Below are 9,613 nucleotides of genomic sequence, written 5' to 3'. Positions count from 1 at the left end.
GGCTCTGTGCTGTCAGTGCAGAGCCTGCTTCTTTGCATCCCCTGTCTTCCTCTCTCTCCGTCCCTTCCCGACTTGTGCTGTCTCTATCAATGATAAATAAACATTAAAAAAATATAAAATATTCCAAAAGACGTAATTTATAGCATAATGTATATACAGATAACTATGAAGCACTGTTACATCTTTCATATATATATTTATTATCTCATGGAACCTAAAGAATGTAGTGATTTGAAACCTACCATCATCCACTCCAAAATACTCACAGGCGCCTGTGTGGCTCAGTGAGTTAAGCATCCGACTTAGGCTCAGGTCATGATCTCGGGATTTGTGAGTTTGTGAGCTCACATCAGCCTCCCCTACTGTCACCACAAGGCCAGCTTCCAATCCTCTGTCCCCCTCTCCCTCCCTCCCCCGATCATGCTCACTGTCACTCTCTCTCAAAAGTAAATAAACATTAAAGAAATTAAAAGCCAAAACAAAATATTCAAGCAAGTTGTACTTTCATATGTAGTAATTACAGTTATTTTTTCTCTGACCTCGTATATTGATAATATATACGTATAATATTATGTTTGCCCCACAGAATTTTATCATAATACTATTTGGAAAATACTGAAATATATGAGTACAACCAGTTGTTTTGAAAGTCTGAAATATTTGAAAAAATGCTTAAAAATTTTTTATTAATCACCTCATTTGCTGCCACCAAATTATGTATATGTTTTAAATAGAATTTTTTTCCTGTGACTACAGTCCTACTGTTAAAAGTCCCAGTCCATCACTTAATTCCATTTTAGTAATAATTTCAATTATGACTAATGTACAATTGATAAAAAACAAAAACATATTGCCAATTTTGATAAAAACGTTATCAGAAACATGTCTTTCAAGGACACATTAAGTTACGGACACTTTCATAATTTGCAGGGGGGAGACATTTGTGAGATGAATGAATAGACCACGGACTAAATAAATGAATGAAAATGGACTTTCCAGAGTTGTTTTTTCTTCCCCCCATGAGCATTACCTCTTTTAATTAGTATTTCCACAGAAAGTCCTTCAGCTTTAACTTTCCTTTGAATCTCAACAAATACAGTTTTCCCAATGAAGGAATCATTTAGATAAAATTGACAGCAAAGGAGAATCTCCCTGTTAGAACCGAATACTTGGGGAGAATATACAGAATTTTATGTTGCCAGAAAATAATGACTCTTATTTCCTGAAAAGTTTAGCAGTTCAGGCAGTATGATACACACTTCACATATGCTATTCCACTAACTCTTGTCACACCCTAGAGGATAAATTATCACACAGTATTTTGTGTAGGAGAACAGAGAAACGGGATAGGACTTACCCGGATCAGCAGAGCCACTCAGATGAGAATCTTCTCCAGGGCACCCATCTGCCTTCCCGCGAAACCACATGCAGCTTTGGGACACGTGTATGAGGTGGCTACTTGGCTTTGGGTTTGGGCTAAGTGAATACAGATAATTAGATACATTACATGTTTGTGGGGCACCTGGGTGGCTCAATAGGTTAAGCATCTGACTCTTGGTTTCAGCTCAGGTCATGATCTCATGGTTCAGGGAATCGAGTCTTGTGTAGGGCTCTGCCCTGACATCAAGAAGCCTGCTTGGGATTCTGTCTATCTCTGCCCTTCCCTTGCTCATGTGCTCTCTCTGTCTCTCAAAGTAAATAAATAAACATTTTTAAAAGTTTGTAGTTTCCCTCTCTTATGAAGAAGATCATTTCTCGTAGGTGTCCATATTGCTAAAGAAAATATGAGCATCATTTGTAGACTTTCACTTTTTCTTATTATCAAATATCTCATCAAATCACCTTATAAGAAATACCTGTATGTAATTTCAAACTCCAATTATAACAATTTACTTCCATTTCTGCCTTAACTTTTTATAGTTTTAGTTGAAATAGTTACATGGTTTAATGTATTTCTTTCCTAATGATTACATTCAGTGGTGTCTTTGGTGTGAAGGAAAATATTCATATATGATTTAAAGCCTACCATGGTACAATCAAAGACTAAGACCATATGTCTGGAAGAGCTGAGTTTCTCATGTCTTAAAGATGCTTAAATACTTTCCAGTCTGTTCATATCATTTTTCATGATAGCATCAAATTTTTCTTGCATACATTGTGATTATTATTTGTTGAAGGTACATGCTGATATCTTTGGAACTTAAAGAGGAAACAATCATAATGACACAATCGGGATGTGAAAATTTAGTCTATGTTTAATCCAGTGAGGCGTGTATGATCTGTGTGGGAACAAATAAATAATGAATGTATGTTATGTGCTACCAGGTGTTGAAGAAGATGTTATGCCACAGGAGCCCAGGGGAAGGGCAGCCCCACAGCGGCATCCGCACAGGAAGGAAAAGCGTTAGACTTAAGGGGGTGAGAAGAAGGCGGCCAGCATCCCAGAAAGGAGGGAAAACAGAAGTGTTCGAGTATCAGGAAAAAAATGACAATCTCAGAATTTCATCCTGTCCCGACAAGGATAGTGCAAAACGTATCAGAGGAGGCAAGATTGAATGCAGGGTATTATAATCACCTAGCCGTAGAGGGAAGTACTGAGAGTCTGAGCATGTATTTGGTTTTCTAAAGAATGATTTACCAATAAATGTGCTAAGAGCTTTCTGAGCCCCAGCTGAAGGCTGCGCCTGGAGAGACAACTGTTCTCTGGCTTGTGTTGACAAGGAGGAATATCGTTAATTAGAAAAATATAAGAGAAGCAGACTGTAGCGTGGAAGCCCTGAGAACATGGGGGAATGTTTTAAATGCTCCTCTGAGATGCCAACTAACAGCCATCAAGACGTAGGTCATGAGAACACTCTCCACATTCACTTGCAGCCTAGACCTCCTCCTGGTGAACACTGCACATCTTCATACCCACATCACTTAGAGTCAGGCATAAAACAGGGACGGCAGAATTCATGGAGTTGAGTTGGATTAAAACAGGATATTACCCCGGATGCCTGGGTGGCTCCATTGGTTAAGTGTCTGACTCTTGATTTCAGCTCAGGTCATGATCTCAGTCTTGTGAGATTAGGCTCCACGCCAGGCTCTGTACTGGGCTGGGAACTTGCTTAAGATTCTCTCTCTCTCTACTGCTCATGCTTGTGCTCTCTCTCTCTAAAAAAACAAAAACAAAAACAGGATGTTACCCAAAAGAGAGTATCTTGTAGTGAGGAGGTAGATATAGTTAAGTACCTATAAAGTGTATAAATATGCACATGCAATGCTGTGGAGCAAAACAGAGGGGGCAAATGACAGCAAGACGCATTTCTGGAAGTCTCATGAACAGGGTGGATTTTCATCTGCTTCTGAAAAAATGAGTAAGGTAGAGTATGGGAGTGTGTGGGAGGACTATCCCAGGGTTAGGTTGTGGAGGACATACCCTCTAGTGATGTAATCTATTAACGTGAATGCATGAGGCAAAAATAAATATTCCATTAAAAATAAACTAAATAGGGGCGCCTGGGTGGCTCAGTCGGTTAACTGTCCAACTTCAGCTCAGATCATGATCTCGCGGTTGTGAGTTCAAGTCCTGTGTCAGGCTCTGTGCTGACAGCTCAGAGCCTGGATCCTGCTTTGATTCTGTGTCTCCCTCTCTCTCTGCCCCTCCCCCGCTCATGCTCTGTCTCTCTCTCTCTCAAACATGAAAAAAACATTAAAAAAAATAAAAAATACACTAGATACATCTTTCATATTTTGTTATATTCATTTATATGGCAATTCATATGAAAAATTATGAAACAGATATCACGTTTTATATATATAAATTATGTATGTTATACATTATATAGTATATATAAATTACATGTTATATATTATTATATACTGTTTATATATATATAAATTATGTATGTTATATGGTATAATATATGTCATCTATTTCCTATTCTATTCTACACACTACATATACAATCTCATAATCACAAAAAAAGGAATAGAATGAACAGCAAACTCTATTTCAATAAGCAATATTGCATATTAAGTAACTTAGCTTGTTGGCACCATTCTGAGTAGGTTAAAATGAATAAATGACTGGAGATCTTGTGTAACTGATATTTATTTTGTCTTTATCCCAGTTAGAAATAATGAAGACAAGGACCAAGTAGAAAATGTGAAATAAATAACTGATAGTAATTATTTAAAGTATTAAAGCCAGAAGATATAACACCAAAGGGGCTTTGCAGACCCCGAAATAATTAGTCAGGGGCAACAAACTACCTGAATTTAAATTGCTCATGTATTTTGCTTCTATAGACATGAGGACAGACTTTATAGTTGAGCCAGATAGGAAATTAGAAATGGGATTTAAATCGAAATGATACACTAAACCAAGTCTCAAAGCAGTAAGGAATTAGCTGAACCCTCACATATGAAGAAAGAAGAGAACCAGGCACCATTGACTCTACTGGTTATGGTTTATTTCTTCTTTTTTTTTAGCACCCTCTCCTTCCCTTCTTTTCTTTCTTTTTTTCCTTTTTTTCTGTTGTTCCTACCTCCCTTTTTCTTTGCCCACAGCAACTCTGTAAAAGAGACTTGGTGAGAATTCTGTTCAGTCTGAACATTTTCTTAAAATGATTCAAGCCTTTAGTTAGCAAGTCAATGGGTAGATCAATTACGCATGTCTCATTTGTCAAGTGGCAGGTTTTGGCTTTGACTTTCTTAATATTTACCATATTTCACCTAATGAATTTGTGTTCTCAGAATGAAGTTCCTCATGAAGTTAGAAGCTGGCTTGTAACTGAACACTATACTCTGATAAGTTTTGGTTGTAAAATATCACTTTGCAGGTAAACTCATATAAAACTAAGCTTGAGTCTTTCCTAAAGCTTATGACCAATAAATGCTTATACCTACCGGATTTAGTGGTACAATTATTGTAAAGTAAGTGGTTGTTGTGCATGCAGTTAGAAAATTCCAGCCATTAAGACCACATTGTCAACATCAAACGGTTGAGAGGTCTTTTAGGAACATTACGAGTAAAGTAACCAACCACCCAATCAAACAACCAAAAAATAAGATTAGTGTTCCAATAAAAACTTTACCTAATGTATTAGAGTGGTCTAGGGAGCCCAATGAAACACACCTAAATGTATTCATGATAAAGAGAAAGCTGCCTTATAGTTGGGGCTGAAAGAGGAGGGAAGGTTTTTTATTATTTCTTGCACACCTGTCTCTAGAGGAAACTACAAATGTTTGGGACATATTCTGCTTTGTGTCACTAACTGGTCCGACACAGCAAGTCAACTTCTGAAGACAGATGCTCTAAAAAGCTCCTAGTGTCTGTGTCAGGTTATTGATTGCAGGAGCTAATTTTAACAAATCTCTCCATAAAATGAAAGGATGGAAGGGAGGATGGAAGGGAGGATGGAAGGGAGGGAGGGAGGAAAGCAAAAAGAAGGAAAAGGAAAAGAATAAATGGGGAAAAAAAGATTACAGCTTCAATATCCACAATTTGGTGAAAGAATTGATTTGAGGGTCTGTAATTTGATTCCAACAAAAAAAAAGAAATCACATAGGCCTGTTACCTGTATGACAGCATTTTATGAAGAATAGGAAAGAAAATCCACTTGTGTTCTAAGTGTGTTTTTTGAGCCTGGGGGGGTAAGATGTGAAACAGAGAGTCCAGGCTAACATTAGCTGATGGCAGAAAGGGACTTGCTGTACCAAATTTAAAACTTAATAGGTATTACCAAAATTTCATTTTCTTAGTGAACTGTTTGCCTTTTTCTTGCCAATTTGTAGGAGTCATTGTTGGTTACAGGTATGTTGTTGATCAGAATTCTTAATTTTAAGCAACGCGGGGTGACTCAGGCTGAGTTAAGCAGAAAAGGAGTTTCTGTAAAGTACTGGGGAGATCAGGGGATAAAGGGGAAGGCTGAAGATCCAATTTGAAAAATGAATAATACTTCTCCGTCATGTGATGGTGTAGTAGAATTGTTACCTGTAAGGGAAATATAGCTGCCCACAGAATAGGGGAGGTAGCTGTTTTGTTTCATTTCCAAGCGTATGGTCAAATTTTAATTACTGAAACTTTAGAGCAGAGACTGCTTGTCAGGGTAGACCAGTTTGCTCTTCTTCCTCACAAGGCCCTTGCTCTCTGTTAGAATGTATTCTTTCCTTAAATTTTTGAATTGGTTTCCCGCCCCCAGCCCAAACCCGCTAAAATTCCACTGAAATTCCACTGAGGAGAATTAATCTCTTTATCTTCTCAAATTGTCCACTTTATTCATTTGGCATATCTCTCCATTTATTGAGATTATTTTCACATTCACATAGTATCTAAAAAATGTTCTCCATAATTATACTTGTATATTTGCTTCAGTTAATTCCTGAGTATTTTTGTTTGTTTTTGTTTGTTTATTTATTTTAGAGACAGTGAGAGATAATGAGTGGGGGAGAGGGGCAGAGGGAGAGAAAGAGAAGCCCAAGGGGGCTCCACACTCAGAGAGGAGCCCGACTCGGGGCTCGATCACACAAGCCTGGGCTCGTGACCTGAGCCAAAATCAAGAGTCCGACGCTCAACCAAGTGAGCCACCCAGATGCCCCAATTCCCAGGTATTTTAAAGTTTTTGTTGCTGGTGTGGATTATAAATCTTTTCCATTCCATTTTCTGAAAGATTTTCCATGGTGTAGAGGAACTTCCCAGACTAACAGATTTTGCATTTTCCATTGTTACTGAAATTTTTAAATAGTTCTAACAGATTTTTGGTCTTTCAGGGTATTCCATATGGATTGCAATATCGTCTTGAAACAACTACGCCATCATATCCCCCTTTCCAAGTGGTGATCCTTTTTTCTATCTTTTTCTTATTGTTTCGGGCATCTCTTAGGTAATATAGTGAACAACAGCATAGATAATGGGTGTCCTTATCTTGATCTTTCTCTTAAGGAAACTCTTTCTAAGGATTCTCCCCACTTAAAATGATGTTTATTGTAGTTTTATATTAGCTAGTGATGAACTATGTGCTGCAGACTGAATGTGTCCCCCCAGAAATTCATATCTCAAAATCCTAATGGTATTTGGAGGTAGTTACGTCAGGAGGGGGGAGCCCTGGAGAATGGGATTAGTGCCCTTAAGAAAGCAACTCCAGAGAACTCCCCCTACAGTCCTCTCCTCCTGAGAGAGTCCAGGGAAAAGAACCTGGCGGCGGACACCTTGATGTTGGACTTTGCAGCCTGCAGAGCTTCGCGAGATGGTGAGAGCTGAAGCGCTGTTGTTTACAAGCCACCTGGTCTCTGGTTCTGCTGTATAGACTGTGCCATTATCCCAGTGACAGCATAGAAGGAAGGAAGAATCATGCAAATTCTCTTACATTCTTATTTTTCTAAGTTTAATAAAAAGTAAATATAAAGCTATAGGCAGTATCTTTCTTAATTTATTACACTGACTCCAAAGTAAACATGAAAGTTTTGGCGGTGTTTTTCTTAATTTATTTCACTTATATTGTTTTAGTACTTTAGTTAAATAATTAAGTGAATTATAATAATATAATATATAATACAATAAATATAATATATAATGAATAATACAATATAATAAATAATAATATATATTACACACATACATATACACAGATATATACATATATTATAATGTATGCATAGTGTAAGATGTATATGTAAATATATGTATTTAACATGCACACTTGATGGCTAACCATGGTTTTGCATAAGAGTTTTGTCCCTGTATTTACAAATAAATTAACCTGCAAATTCATCCTCCTATCTTGATCTCATTTGTTATCAAAGTCACACAAATCCTAAGATATACTTATCTAGAGGGGCACCTGGGTGGCTCAGTAGGTTAAGCCTCTGACTTCGGCTCAGGTCATGATCTCTCAGTTGACGAGTTCAAGCCCTGTGCTGACAGCTCAGAGCCTGGAGCCTGCTTCTGATTCTGTGTCTCCCTCTCTCTCTGACCCTCCCCAACTCATCCTCTGTCTCTCTCTCTCTTTCTCAAAAATAAATACACATTTTTAAAAAAAAAATTTAAAAAGAGAGAGATGTGACTGGAATTCCAATCTTGTCAGATTTTTGCAGAACTTTTGTTCTCCATGATTTTCGAATTACGTCTTGCAAATTACATCTGGATGCTTTGCAAGTCCAGCCAAGAATGTGACACTCAGTGAGGAAGCTCTGTTCCGCATTTAATGGACAACACGTGACTGTTTACTTAGGACAGGGAATGAGAAGCTCTTCAATAAAAGCAACATAGATTGTGGGAAAGAAGATATCCCTATGCTCCAAAGTTTGATAGAGATTGAAGCCAGCCCGTTCCTTGTTGCCTATTGGAAATTTGCAAGCCAGACCAATTGAAATAAACACATTTCAGCATAGGAGGAGGCTGAAAATGCACTTGAGATTTAACAGCACCTGTTCCAGTGCCCGCAAACTTTAACTTCTCACCTCCATGGTCACCTGGCAAAGCATGCTCCACTGCATGGTCATATGTGGACAATGGGGAGCGTCCGCACAGGTTTCCTTAACTTAGGGTCCTCTTAGCCGAAGGCGATGACATCAGATATGAGTGAAGGGGTTGACCTGTAAGCTCGCCAGTCACTGTGTGATGGGCAAGGGAAGAGCTGGGTGGCTTCTCTGCAGATACAAAAATAATCAGGTCACTACTGCACAGAAGTGTTTGGAATGGTGTTTCAAGAAACGAAGCTAAAAATAATGTTCTTGCCCTATTTACAGCAACTCTTCTCCTCCCCACGTCGACATCTTGGAATCATTTTGTTCTAATTCCTTTATCTACTAGTAACTAAAGAGGATTAAGATAATCATTACCTCGGGGCGCCTGGGTGGCTCAGTCGGTTAAGCATCCAACTTCGGCTCAGGTCATGATAGGTCATGATCTCACAGTCCGTGAGTTTAAGCCCCGCATCGGGCTCTGTGCTGACAGCTCCGAGCCTGGAGCCTGTTTCAGATTCTGTGTCTCCCTCTCTCTGACCCTCCCCCGTTCATGCTCTGTCTCCCTCTGTCTCAAAAATAAACGTTAAAAAAAAAAAAGTTTAAAAAAAAAAAAAAAGATAATCATTACCTCTCCAGCCAATGAGGCAAAAGTTATCAGACAAAAAAACTCAATTTAAATGGAGGTTAATTAGTCATTTAGGTGAGTACAGTGGGTTTCTCTGCCTCCTTCTGTCTCTCCCTCCCTCCCTCTCTCAGAGAATTATTTAATTTAGTGTTCAGAGAGTTCTTTGGATCCAAGTTACACTGCTAAGATCAATGTTAGAAAATGTTAAAGAAACAGATAAAAAATGGGCAGCAGAAAGTTTTCAGCATCAGTGATTTTATTGAACAAAAAAGAGAATCTCAAAGGTAATGATTCTCAAACTTTTATAATGGATCCAAACTATGTCTGATAATTTTCTGGCACACTAAGATAATCTCAAAGGACTCCATGGGTTTAGAAAATGTCAAAGTAATGAGAATTTAAATGAGATGGCCCAGTTATTTGCAATTAAATTATACAACAGTTATAATTTTAAGACTATAAGCTCCAAAATGCTATCAAGTAGCTTTATGAATTATAGAAGAAGAAAGAGGATAAAACACTACATAGGAGCTGAAA

The 9,613-nt window shown here is 38.1% G+C and overlaps 1 long non-coding RNA gene across 1 annotated transcript; it reads right to left on the bottom strand.

Annotated features, from left to right (window-relative positions):
* Window positions 1-1,363: 1,363 nt before the first annotated feature.
* Window positions 1,364-8,764, bottom strand: LOC132684612 (uncharacterized). The gene is made up of 3 exons (XR_009612748.2): window positions 8,446-8,764; window positions 2,991-3,156; window positions 1,364-1,476 (listed from the first exon to the last, which is right to left on the bottom strand). It is a non-coding gene; the product is annotated as an uncharacterized LOC132684612 (long non-coding RNA).
* Window positions 8,765-9,613: the final 849 nt, after the last annotated feature.

This window comes from Panthera onca, chromosome D2 (assembly GCF_046562875.1).
Source record: "Panthera onca isolate mPanOnc1 chromosome D2, mPanOnc1 haplotype 2, whole genome shotgun sequence".
Taxonomy (NCBI): domain Eukaryota; kingdom Metazoa; phylum Chordata; class Mammalia; order Carnivora; family Felidae; genus Panthera; species Panthera onca.
This window is presented reverse-complemented; position numbering and strand designations above follow the sequence as displayed.